Here is a 14,074-nt window from a genome sequence, read left to right as displayed (position 1 = left end):
TCCATGCAGCCATGAGAGAGAAGGTGAGAAAGAAGCAACCACAAGTCCTTTGTCTAAGCAGAGCTGAGTTTGTTCTCATGCTTTGTTGTGTTTTATATTCCTCCATGCTGCATTTCATGCCTCTGTCTATAGAATAAATGAAGGTTTTTCCCAGCCTTGGGCTCCAGGGACAAAAATCTCTAATGCTCTGTGCTCCCCAGGACCATATAGTGTGCAGTGATGTAGCTGCAAAGAGCCACCAATTTATGGAAACAATTTACCTATTTCAGGGTACACAGAATCATAGAATGAGTCAGGTTGAAAGGGACCACAATGGGCCATCTGGTCCAAACACTGCTCAAACAGGGCCATCCAAGAGCACCTTGAACTGGATTGTGTCAGATGGTTCTTCTCCAGTGAGGGAGACTCTGCAACCTCTCTGGACTGCCTGTTCTAGTGCTTGGTCACCCACACAGTAAAAAAGTTCTTCCTCATGTTCAAATGGAGCTTCCTGTGCATCAGTTTCTGCCTCTTGTCTTATTGCTTGCCACCACTTAGCAGAGCCTGGCTCCATCCTCCTGCCCTTGTTCAGGACATTAGTTCATTCCTTGTTCAGTGCATTAGTCAGGTCCCCTCCAAGTTATCTCGAGACTGAACAGGCCAAATGTCCTCAGACTTTCCTCCTAGGAATGATGCTCCAGTGCCTTAATAATTTTCATAGGCCTCCACTGGACTTGCTCCAGGAGCTCCATGTCTCTCCTGTACTGAGGAGCCCAGAACTGGACACAGCACTCCAGATGTGGCCTTACCAGGGCTGAGTGGGGGGGCAGGATCACCTCCCTTGCCCTGCTGACAGTGCTTTCCTTAAGGCGTCCCAGGATACCATTGGCCTTTTTAGCAACAGGAGCACTGCTGTCTCATGGACAGCTTGTTGTCCACCAGCCCCCCTGGGTTCTTCTCTGGAAGGAGCTGAGCTGCTTTCCAGCAGGTCAGTCCCCAGCCTGTGCTGCTCTGTGAGTTTATTCTTTCCCAGGTGCAGCATCCTGCATCTGCCCTTGTTGAATTTCAAAGGTTCCTCTCTGCCCATTATTTCAATGTGTCAAGGCCCTTCTGTGGGGCTGCACAGCCCTCTGTGGTGTTGGCCACTCCTCTCAGCTTTGTGTGAGCTTGCTGCAGAGTAATCTGCCCCTTCATCCAAGTCATCAATGGATAAGTTAAACGATGCTGGGTTCAGTATAGAGCCTTCAGTTCCCTTAGAGTGCTTTCCTCTGACCTGAGCACTGCTTCTAGTTCTGCAAGGGTGTAAATTCAAACCAGCTTCCATCTATACACAGAACTAACCAAATCACAAATTCTGATTGTTTGGTTTTTTTACCAGTATGTGCGGGTTTTCTGGTTTGCTTTTTTGCTTTCAGAGCTGCTCTTTGTGATGTGAGACAGACACCCAAGCCTGTGTTTCAATCAGAATGGTTGGCTGTGTTAAGGGCTGAGATGTTGTGATAAGGTTGTGCAGGGTGCTAGGAATGTACAGTCATTCTCCATGGGAGTATCTGCAGCTCTGAGCTGCTGCAGGCTAGAAGGAAAGGAATCAGGTTTTTTACCAATGGGCATGTCTTCAGTGCATTGTTTTTCCAGCATTTCATGGAAAGCGTTGGGTTGAAATGGACCTTAGTTATCCAGGTTTCAGCCTCCATTTAATTGTAAACCTTCCATTTACCTCACAGTGGGAATGAAAACTATGCCTGGCAGAAACCATAAAGTACAGTAGGATACTGGTAGGGAATTAGTGCAAATGCTCCTGAATCTTTTGTCAAATGAATTCTCTGCTTTTCCAAAACTTTCTGTGATTCAAGGCTACTATATATGTCAGTACTGATAGTATATTGAACCTTAGGAGTCTGGAGGTACCTTTGAAAAGGGTGATAAATAATGACAAGAAGGGTTGTGCTCAGTTCACACTCAGCAGTCAGTTTCCCTAATCAAGGCAGAAGAAGATGCAATTGGATACCTCCACAACATGACTTTCTTTAGGATAAAAACAGAAAAAGGTAGCCTGGGAACATAGATGGTGCTTTTAGGCACACAATAGCAAGATCCAAGAAAATGTGACAATCAGAGGTTTAATTAAAACCAAATGACTCAGAAATGCAAGTTAGAGAAGAACCCAACAATTAATTTCTTTGTAACAGAACAAAAGCTTAGCAAATGCTATAGAATTTGCTTTGATCTGATTTTAGAATCGTAGAATTCTAGCATGGGTTGGAAGGGACCATAAAGACTATCTAGTTCCAACCTTACTGCCAAGGGCAAAGACACTTTCCACTAGACCAGGTTGCTCAAAGCCCCATCCAACCTGATCTTGAACACTTCCAGGATGCCGTCCTGTTTCTCCTGCTTGATTCTGTGAGGGATCAGATCTGTGTCTAGAGTTTGTAAGTGGGTTTGTTTTCCAGCTCTTTGTATTTCATCATATTCCCTACTTTTTTCTTTGTCAATCTGAGTTTCACTAAGGCAAGTGCTCAGAGCAGACTGTGTGGACAAGGAAACAGTAACTCAGATGGATGGAGAGAGCCTCTGTGTCTTGCAAAGCTTGATATTTCATGGCCAGTTCTAGAGAGCCCTCAGGGGACATCCAGCTGCTAAAAAGATATTTTCCATTCACCCATCTTGGAAGTTTTCTCCACTAAAAAGAAGGACACATTTCCCAAGCCCATTACATTCTAACTCTACCCTGTGTTGGCTGCATTTTAGTACTCTGCATGGTAGCTTGACATTTGAAGTCTCACAGTTATGATATTTCCAAGTAGAAACTTACAGTCTGATTTACTGTGTCCTAAATTTTTAAAAGCTGCCCTTCACCAAGTTGGGTGGAAGTGTCAGTTTGCTGGAGGGCAGGAAATCTCTGCAGAGGGGATCTGGACAGGCTGGACTGATGGGCCAAGACCAGTGATATGAGATTTTAAAAGACCAAGTTCCAGGTCCTGCCCTTGCATCACAATAACCCCTAGGCAGCACCACAGGCTTGGAGTAGAGTGGTTGGAAAGTGGCTAGAGATGCTGTTCAACACTGCCATGTGCCCAGGTGGCCAAGAAGACTAATGGCATCCTGGCCCATAGTGTGTCCAGCAGGACCGGGAAGAGATTGTGCCCCTGTAATCGACACTGGTGAGGCCATACCTCGAGCTCTGTGTCCAGTTCTGGGCCCCTCAGCTCAGCAAGGACATTGAAGTGCTGAAGTGTGTCCAGAAAAGGGTAATTAAGCTGGTGAGGGGTCTGGGACACAAGTCCTATGAGAAGAGGATGAGGAACTTGGGGTTGTTTCACTTGGAGAAAAGGAGGCTAAGGGGTGGCTTCATTGCTCTCTAAAACCACATGAAAAGAACTTGCAGCCAGGTGGGGGTCAGTCTCTTCTCCCAGGCAACTATGGATGGAACAAGAGCAGTCTTAAACTGTGCCAGGGGAGGTTAATGTTGGAAATCAGGAGGAATTTCTTCACAGAAGGGGTGGTTAGACAATGGAATGGGCTGCCCAGGGAGTTGGTAGAGTCACCATCCCTGAAGATGGTAAGGAAAGACTGGATATGGTACTTAGTGGAATGGTCTATTGACATGGTGGTGTCTGGTCCATAGGGACTTAAAGATTTCAGAGATCTTTTCCAACCTAATTGATTCTGTGATTCATTAAAATGGAACCTCTATTTCAACTTTTTGAGACTAATTCTGGACTCTAATCTCTCTGGATTGTTTCCCTACTTCTAAAAATTATTATTTTTAAAATATTTTTTGCCTTTCTTTTTATGTTATTCTTCAAACTTGGAAAAGTTCTTGTCCACTTCATTATTGCTAGTTGGATGTAGTTTAAACAGACTATTCCTGTTCCAGTAAGCAGAAGTTATAATGTCGTTTCTATAACATGCACTGTTAAATATTGGCAAATGCAGCTTTTTATTGTTACCCATTTGCTATTGACTTGTCCAAGGTCAAACATCAGGGCAGTGGCAGAGTGCAGTAGGTCACTTACCTGTGTGTCCCTGCCTCTGAAATCTTTCCCAAAGCTCTGGCTGGACAAGCTAAGTCAGATAGCAAAAGAATATTTAAAAGCACAAAGTGAGTTCAGGATCAGGGAAAGGATTTAAATAGGGCCTTTCTTAGGAAGAACTGATGACAGACAAATGCTGTAAGGAAAGAATTGAGGCAGGGTTTAAGACAGACACAGAAGCTTATCTTAGGTTTCAAAAGGGAGTTGTTACTCTACAAAAGACTGGTGTTGTTGATTATAGTGAATTGCTTCTTTACTTAGAGAAATAGCCAAAGAAGTTAGGGGACTATTTAAGATGCTGTACAGTGAGCAAGCCCAATGAACAGCACAAAGATCAGACCCTTGTTTCCCATTCCTTCTTCTTTTCTTTTCCCAAAGGCAGTACTGATGAATGCTGTTCAAGACATAATAGAGAGCAGAAGCCAAAAGGCACAGGCTTCCCAGCAAGCCTTTGAGTCTTGACCACCTCTGAGATTTGTCTTGCCACGTAGCAGATCTGTGAGAGTCAACAGCTGTGTTTTCCCTTCTCTCGCCCTTGTAAAAAAAATAAAATACAATAAGAAAAATGAGCAAAGGGAGGAAACCATGTGGAGAGAGAAAAGGAGAACATTACATGGGCACTAGAGACATCAAGGCTGTGTACATCTGTGAAACACAGTTCTCTAAGCCTCGTGATTGTAGCTGCAGCATCATGAGTGTACTCAACAGGGTTCTACTTGAGTTTCAGTTAATATAATTTTAGAAGCACTTTAAAGTGCTGAAACCCATTGGAAATAATTCTGAAGTAACCCAGTGGACTGATTTTTCTCCAGCTTCCACTTAAAAAATAATATACACAAACATCCTATAATAGGAGGCTAGATCTTGTTTCCATTTACATGTGTGGAATGAATGCCACATGATTCTATCATTAAATAACATTAAAATGTTCAAGAATGTCACTCAGAGAACTAAGTAGCAAAAGGAGTTTATTATTTTCATTTTTTCTCATACATATTTGGATTTTTCAACTTAGTGTTTTATTGCAGTTAAAGCAATGATGAAAGCAACATGAATAGCAGATGAAATTATTTATGTTCACAACCTTCCCAAAGAAGCAAAATTTAGTTGCATAAACACAAGTCAAATGCAAAGGGGAATGAGGGTGCTCAATGTACTTTGTTTTTCCAAACAGACTTCTAAGAAATCATGTCTTGGCAATAATACCTGATTGTAATACAATATAGAAGTGTGATGATACTTTGTTAATGTTTTGAAGAAGGCGCAGGCAGTTAGAGTTTATTATTGCATCAAATTTTGCAAGACTCATGTAACATGTGCTTATCTTTAATTTACTTCACATTAATTGAATTAATTGCCACTCTCTACAGTTTAATCAACTGCTAAGGATCACACCATCAAGCTAGAAATAAATGAAGGTGGATTAATGAAATAGTCAAAGAATATGTCCAAACACTCAGCTGGTGATTTCTTTTTTTTACTGTTTTTTCTTCTATATTGTTGAAGGAGCAGTGCTGTACTATTGGACTTCCACTGTAAAATATTATCAAATCTTTTTTGTCACTTTGTCTCTCCTGTGTTCATTTATCTCTGTAAAATTAGGTAAAAATCTATCAAATGAGAATTGTGGACAATGGCTAGTGACAGCATTTGCATTTGCTGTCACTAGCTACATGGCTTTGGTCTTCTCCCTGCCCTTCCTCTCCTGGATAGCTCCCTCCCAGCCCTTTCCAAAGACCAGAGACATCTCAAATACACAATGAAACTAGTTTGATCATCAAATTGACCTTTTGTTGTCTCATTTTTTTATCAATTTAAAAAGAAAACTATCTTACATCCTTCGAATGCTCTCCAGGCCTTCTCAGTAGGATGCCAGCAAGCTTGTCAAAGGGTGTCTTATTGTTTCCACAAATCAGCTCATGTGAGATTTCCATGCCACATGACAATTTTGTATACACAGCATGTTTTCCATATGCAAGCTCCATCTAGAGCATCATTTCTTAACTGGAAGGGGTTGTGAATCTACTAACTTATGTGTGTCTAAGGAATTGTTTTGAATGCATGTGGAGGAGGTGTATATATTTGATGTTGAACTGAGCTTGTCTGTGACTGTCTCCAGTCTGTTATGAGAGCTTACATGCAATTGCAGAACCACTTTGAATATTGGATTCTTCATCCTTCTCCAGGAGATGCAATATACAGTAATGATAACTTTGAATAATACCTTATTATGCAGTAAATTTTTGCCATATATGAGCAATTAATTGCATCTGATTCTGGCAGAGCATATGTAATAAAAGTACAAAACAGAATATGAGAGTCTGATTTTCAATACTGTGTCGATTTCATTTACACCATCAGTGGAAGGATTGTTAGCACAGATGTAGTCCAGAGATGCTGAGAGACAAAACACTTCAAAAGATAGATAATAAACAAGATAAATTTTCCCTTTTCTTTTTTTGTAAATATTTTAGCAGATTATATCTTGGGCTTATCTGGATAACTAATCATAGAATCACAGAATTGTCTGAATTGGAATGGACAAATAAAGATCATTGAGTTCCAACCCTCCTGCCATGGGCAGGGACACCTTCTACTCGACCAGGTTGCTCAAAGCCCCATCCAGCCTTGAATACCACCAGAGATGGGGCATCCACAGCTTCTCTGAGCAACCTGTGCCAGTGTATCACCTCCCTCTTGGGAAAGAATTTCTTCCCAATGTCTAATCTAAACCTACCATCTTTCAGTCTGAAGGCATTCTCCCTTGTCCTGTCAGTCCATGCCCTTTTCAAATTACCCTCTCTAGCTCTCTTCTAGCCCCTTGGAAGGGGCTCTAAGGAATCCCTGAAGCCTTCTCTTCTTCAGGCTGCACAACTCCAACTCTCTCAGCCTGTCATTGCAAGAGATGTGCTCCAGCCCTGTGATCATCTTTGTGCCCCAGAGTTGTCTCAGACCTGGGGTTATTTTAAAGAAAGCTGTTCACCACAGAAATCCACATAAAGATGGAGTCCACAGATTATCAGCTGAAGAATTAAACTATCTTAATTTTTCCTGGCCAAAGATTGAGGGGAAAAAAAGCCAACGAAGAGTAAATATCTTCTCTTGCTGGGCTGGGAATAGCATTATGACACATTTACACTCCCAAAAATGAGATCAAATTTGGCCCCTCTTAATTAATCCTGGGTCATAGTGAGACTTCACAATTCTTTACTCTGGAAAGCTTGAAATAACTTCAAAGAACATATTTTAATTGACTAATGTATTCACTGCCAGAGATGGGTATAACAAGAAAAGGGGATTAGGACTCAGCTGCACTCTAGAGGAAATTTAAGGCACAGATGTACTGTACATCAGATAAAGTCTGCATTACTGCTCACAAATGTGGTATTTCATTGTCTCCACTAATGCTAAGCAGTTCACATCTGTCAATTAAATGCCTCTCCATTCTGGTGTCCTCTCTGTAGTGGTAGGTCTGTTTGCCCTGACTCGCTGTTACTATTGAGTTAGTGCAGTTAGAGTTGCTCGTGTTCAGAGTATTTGCTTCCTCCCTGAGGGTACTACAAAGCTGGAATGAGCTGACAGTTTCCAGATCTTCAGTGTGTGTGCCTCACAAAAGCAAGAACACTGGGGTATTTTGAAGCTTAGTGCTGTTACCCAGTGGCCCTGTCTCTCCTCTCCATCAAAGCTGCAATGAGAAGCATCTCCTGCCCTCAGGCTGTCAACTCAACCACCCTCCTGGGCTGCCTTCCAACAGCTGTTGCCCTAAGTTAAGGCTTACTAAGGGCCCATTACAAAATGCTAGAAATTACCATTGAGTAAGAAATCTAGACCACACTCCACTCAAGTAACAAGCAGACGTTTGGGTCAGGGAGAGACTTGTACAGAAGTTCTGCAGTTTCAGAGGTTTTCCTTACTGAGAGTTGATCTCCCAATGCAGAGGTTATCAATTCAGACTTACCTTAGGTCAGTAAAGCTCTCTGGTTGTCTGGAGGGTCCCTCAGCATTGTGATATGGATATGGATCTCCACTAATTGGAAGCAACTTGTTTTCTCTTTCCATTAAAATTCTGGGTGTTGACAAAGTGATTAGGAGCTTGGTCTACATCTCCTTGGTTTGGGCTACTGAGAAACAGAGACAGGCTTTTGCATTGATACAGATTTATCTAGCTCCACTGTGAATGATACAGTATCACAAACTTAAGAAGTGGAAGAAAATCTACCAGGTTGTTCAGTCCTCTATCCAACATAAGACTGCTCCTTTCTGTACAACACTCTGTTTCTATAGTGGTTTGGGGAGTCACAGAATCATAGAATGGATCAGGCTGGGAAGGAACTCTGGGTGTGTCCAACCTTGCTGCTCCAGCACAGTCATCCTAAAGCACATGGCACAATAATAATCATCATCACCTTCATTATTATTTTTATTATCTTTAATATTATTATTTTATTTTACTTCCCTAAGGGATCTGATTATTTGGAAAATATTTCATTATGTTAATCAGAAATTTTCTTTTTCTTAATAAAATTTTCTCCTAAATTAAATCATAGCACTGATAATTCATTTTTTTTTTCTTGAAATCCTGTAGATTCCTCTGGACTTTTTATAACCCCTTTGTTTTTTACTGCTTGCCAATCTGCATACATTTATTGCAGATGTTTAATGTACCAGTTCTTCATACTTACTCTCTTTAAGCTTTACATAAGTATATCCACATGGATATACTTTTGCTAACCACCTAGGGATATGTGAAACACTTCAAGCCTGCTCTTAGCAGTCATGTAGAGAGAGACAAACATTTCCCTGCTGTGGAAGGTAGCAAACTGTAAAGACATAGCGATGACACCAATCTATGAATTAAATAAAGGGGTCACTTTATCTTCCCCATCCTTCCTCCCAGGAACACTTTAAATCAAATGTACAGAAAAACATCACCACTCTGTTGATTGTTCATGTTCTGTAATTTGACTGTGATGTAGGAATAAACCCCATCACAGTTTATTTTTAAGATGCTGAGGAGTAGCAAAGCAGATGAGACATCTGCTGAGATCAGCTGAACTTTGATATTCTCTCCCCTTCAGCCTCAAGGGGCTGGAAGGAACCTTAAAGATCATGTTGTTCCAACCCTCCTGCCCAGGGATGGTGCCGCTACTTCATACTCATCCACAAGCAATAGCACTATAATACAAGAGGCGTGATTGTCCTTGGGAGAGAGAAAGATGTGGAATAATTCATGAATAAAAAAAGGATAACCATGGCCTATGCTCTGCACTGTGAAGCACATATACAGAAATGAGTAATGTTTCTGGTCTGTTGATAAAACTCCCTCCTGTTTTACATGTATGGAAGGCAAAAGCAGAATTTCAGACAGTCCTTTGCCGGTTTTGAGCTATAGAGACATAATTAAACCATTTATATTGTATTAGTAATAGAGTCTGAATTTACATGCTCTGCACTGGGATTAATGGGACTCATTGGAACTGGACTAGGTGCATTTGCTTATTTGGGACAAGGCAACAAACTTTTCCGCATGGGTTATACCAGCTTCCCCTTACCTCGGAGCTTCTAATGCACCATGACAAACCCTGAGATTCTCCTTCACTTTTTTCTTGTATTTCCATAACAAATTATGGAATATGTGCACCCTCCTCCTGACCTTTAACAGATGAAAACTAGGTTTTGCTGCTGCTGTTACTCTTTTAAGGCAATAAAAAAGTATCTGTCATACTTCTGGTATAGTTAAGAAGATAGAAATATTACATGAGTACCCTGCTGTCACTCTGGCTATGCATTTCAGTGGCTCAGGTCATAAATTAAGGGAAGTTTGAGGAACATCCTTTTGAAACAGGCATTGCTGATTATCTCACTGCATGGTCTTTTCCAGGCTCTTCTTCAAGGTACTATTATTTATGTCCAGCAATGTGTCATAGGGCAGTGACACAAACAGCATGGGCTACATGGACCTTCTACTCCACACCAATCCCGCTCTCTGTTTCATGGCCAGCATCCCCAGCCAAGTGTGACAGAATGCATCTGACCCATTTATCAGCCAGCTCACAAGTGGTTATCAGGGCCTGCCAGCCTCAAACTGCTAGAGCTTTTAAGAAACAAATGCTTCAGGTTCACAGCTCACAGTTCTGCTGTGCGTTTTTTTCACCACGTCAGTCCCTTCCTAATTTGGGTAACCTTTACTGCCTCTTACAGCTCCTACCTCGAATTTTTCTCCTGTTTACATTTCAGATCCAGGTGCATACTTTATTTTTTTAAGCTCCTATGCATGTTCACATCCTGATTGTTTCTTTCATAGTACTGTAAGCTGGTTCTCTTGATTTGTGTAGGAAAACTCCATGGTGGCTATAAGGAGGCTGCATCCATCAAAGGTTTCCTCTTAACTTTCCCTAGTGTCGTCTTCTTCCTCTGTGCCTGCCAAATTAACAGCCTCCACCAGGCTCTGCATAACCTTCTCTTCCCAGGTGATATGGAAAGGTTTCTTGCTTAGACTTGAGCCTTGCAGGCAGGACCTCCAGACATTGTCCTGTGACCAACAATGTCCAACCCAGCAGAGCCACGACATAGGAGCACACCCAAAAAATCCCCATGACCCAGTCATCATCTGCAGGTGCCTCTCTGAGACAAGGTTTGTCTTTGGATGGTCTCTCCAGCTGATCAGGTCTGAAATAGCAGCAGTTACTTCACTCTGTGAATTAGGCTGCTTCTGACTGCAGAAAGTTGGCCAGTCCTCTGCCATCAAACCGGTGTCTTTCTAGAGAAGTAAAACATGTCTGACAGTTTCTGTCTTAAGACTACATATTAAATAAGACCTGAACAGCAATACAGATAAAAAGAGATGTCTGACATCTGCTTACTAGATGAATTTAGGAGGAGCATGTGAAGTCACCACTGAAATATCCACTCGAGTTCATTGAAGCATCTGCATATTTGAATACACTTAACTAGGATGGAAAAAAGCCAAGCCAAGGCAAGGGAGGAAAAGAGGAATTTCAGCTGTTAAGCCTGCAAGTTTAGGATGAAAACATGCACTCCAGTGGATAATGCTTACTCTGCAGTGACATAAAAGCATAAACATGCTTTCCAAGTTGAAACCAGCCTAACCGCAAGACTTAGGCTAGGTCTGGACTGGGAAACAGAAGATCTCTGTTCAGTCCCTGGTTCTGCTGCCAGCTGAGGCATCCAGTGTTTCACCACATGGTACATCCCTCTATTTTCTTCCTCTATACCACTGCTTCTCCAGCTGCAACTGGAGTTCTGCTTTACAACACATCATCTGTGGTCATTTCATAGCTGTTTTTAATGAGTAAGATCATTTTATTCATCCCATGGACAGTTCAACAAGTAAACCTCTATTACTAATGAGTGCTAAGTCTTTTAATTATTCTACCTTCTTGTTTACCTTGGTGTGATATCCACATCTGAGAACCACAAAATTATTGAAAACAAGTGGAAATCAATAGAAAGGGCTCAACCAGAAAACAGGCTAGTCTTTTTTATCATTATGGATAGACAGGAGTGTGGGTCATTGCTACAAATAGTATCACTTAGCTGCCTGTGCTTTGGCCAGGGCCAGGGCATTTGACCTGCCTTGGCCACCCTTTCTGTCATCTTGTGAGTCATAATTAATTCATGTGATGGATGACACTTTGCAGATGTCAAGCAAAGTCACAGCCCTGGCCTTCAGGGAGACTCCACCTCTATATCAACCATCCTGAAGATAAACAGCATCATAAATGCTGCTAGGGTAGGTAGCCTTGGTCTGGTTAGGACTCTGATAAGTCTTCTTTCACATAAAAATGTACAAATAGCCCAGGCTTTGATTTGTTTTTTGGTATGCCACTCCAGTACTATCTCACTCAGTTTTCATTGAAAAAATTGTTGAAGCATAGAATGGTTTAGGTTGAAAGGGATCTTCTAAAGGCCATTTGGTCCAATCCCCCAACCAAGATCAGAGACATCTTAAATCTGTTCAGGTTGGTTAGAGCCCCATCCAACCTGTTTAATGTTTTCAGGGATGGGGCATTTGCCACCTCTCTGGGCAGACTGTGCCAGGGTCTCACCACCCTCATTTTAAAAGACTTCTTACATATATGTAGTCTGAATTGACCCTATTTTAGTATAAAACAATTACTCGTTTTCTTAGCTCAGCAAAACCTGCTAAAAGTGTTTGTCCCTTGTGTAATGTGTAATTCCTAGGTAATTTTAAGATAATGTTGGGAATTCCTCTTGGAGGCAAGATTTCTGAATCAGGCCACTAAGATGCTCTGAACAGTCATGAGTCTGCATTTCTGTCCTGTGGCTCTAAGAGAAAGCTTTTGTTTCCTTGTTTGTTTTTTCTTGTTTTTCTTCTGAAAGACTCATATCTGACCAGCGTAAGCAAAAAGGCCAATTCTCCAAATATGGCAGGATTAAAGTGGTCTGAATCCTCCTGAATTCCATGTGCTCATGGGCTTCAAAATCAGTTGTTCATAATGTACTTTATAAAGGTGAACACTTGAAGGGAGAGAGGGGAGAAGGGAGAGAGAGAGAGAAGACATCTGTTTCAGAGCACAATGAAATCATAGCTGCAGGCAGGCATGGGAGAGATCAAGGGATGCTTTTAAAATATTAACAAAATTGCAAAACAATCCCTAGGGGTGCTGTAGGAATATTTGATTTGACAACAATGCAGTGGCAATTCATTCTTTGCCAAGAGCTGGGAGAGAGACCATTCATGTCCAGTAATCCCCCTGCAAATGGCATCTTTCTTTCTTAAACACACCTTCATTATTGTTCACATTGTTTGGTGATTTGCAGAGCTTCATGTAATAGCTCAAAATCAGAGATTAGAGTCAGGAGGGTAAGTTGGCAGAATTTCCTTTCTGGCTGATGTTGCCTTCACTCCCAGACAACCTGTTCTAAATGATATCTTCTCCATCAATGGGTTTCTAATGAAAGTTCAGTTTCATTTAATTTGCTTTTTTTTTCCCTTAAATTAGAAAAAAAAAAAAGAAAAAGAGAGGAAGAAAGAAAATTAAATTGAATGCTGAGAAAAGTTACGCTGCTCACCAATCTTGGGAGTAAGGAGAAGGAGCAGGGTTTACGTAAGGCAATGCTAGACTGGGCTTAAGAACAGGACACCACACTCATCTCAGGGCTTGCATAATTAACTCATAATGATAATAATAAGAAGAAGGTTTTCTTTTACAGATGGATCTGAAAACTACTGTAAATATGGAAGTACCTATTTCCTTACAGTTTGGCAAGGAGCAGCTTTGGCTCTGATTATGCTAGTAAATGAAACAACACCAAGGAGCTATTGTTTATATTGTTGAATAGCAGCTAACAGCAATTAATAGAGGTTCCTAGCAAGCTTTTGACCTGGGCATACAATTTTTGAGCACAACTAAGGCACCAGCATAGCCCAGAAACCAGTCCCAAAATGCAGACTACATCACCCTGTTTTGGATCCTAGAAGGGGTTTTTATGTAGTTGAAGGCTCCTCCATGCCAGTTGACCTCAGTTTCAGGGATTAGTCCCAGCCAATTATTTACTGTACTGTTATTTACTGTTTAGTAATTAATGTAACCATCAAAGACATTTACAGCTTTTGTTGCTGTCTGCTTGTTTGGTTGGTTGGGGGGGGGGGTTAGGGGGGTGTTATATACATTTGTTTCCAAACTTAAAAATTACTGAAACCATTTCCTATGCCTTAGTGAAATGGTTTAATTTCAGCCTTACCCTATATAAAACCCCAGGCCAACTGTAAATCTGCTATACTTCTTATACAGTTTATAATAAACACAGGGCAGAAAAAGGGTGGAAGGTGTCAGCTAAGGAAGGGACAGAGAGAGGCCTGTTAATAATATTGACACAATTAATGCACTGCTTAAGCATTTTCCCTGGAGTGTTTCTCTTTCTTCAGTCCCATGGAGAAAGTGTTGGGCTCAAGGTAGGGATCTCAGTCACTCTCTCTGCCCCTTTCCCACTGCATTTAGTTATTTTTCACAATTCTGGAGTTAGATACGTGATCTACACCTTCCCTCCTCCTTCCCCCATGGAACAGCTGC

The 14,074-nt window shown here is 41.4% G+C and overlaps 1 protein-coding gene across 3 annotated transcripts in view; it reads left to right on the top strand.

The window, feature by feature from the left end:
- The window catches only part of TENM4 (teneurin transmembrane protein 4), a 593,501-nt gene that overhangs the window by 221,418 nt on the left and 358,009 nt on the right, over positions 1–14,074 (top strand). The window lies entirely within an intron of this gene.

This window comes from Serinus canaria, chromosome 1 (assembly GCF_022539315.1).
Source record: "Serinus canaria isolate serCan28SL12 chromosome 1, serCan2020, whole genome shotgun sequence".
Lineage (NCBI taxonomy): Eukaryota > Metazoa > Chordata > Aves > Passeriformes > Fringillidae > Serinus > Serinus canaria.
The sequence above is the reverse complement of the archived record's forward strand: the minus strand, read 5'-3'. Positions and strand labels throughout refer to the sequence as shown.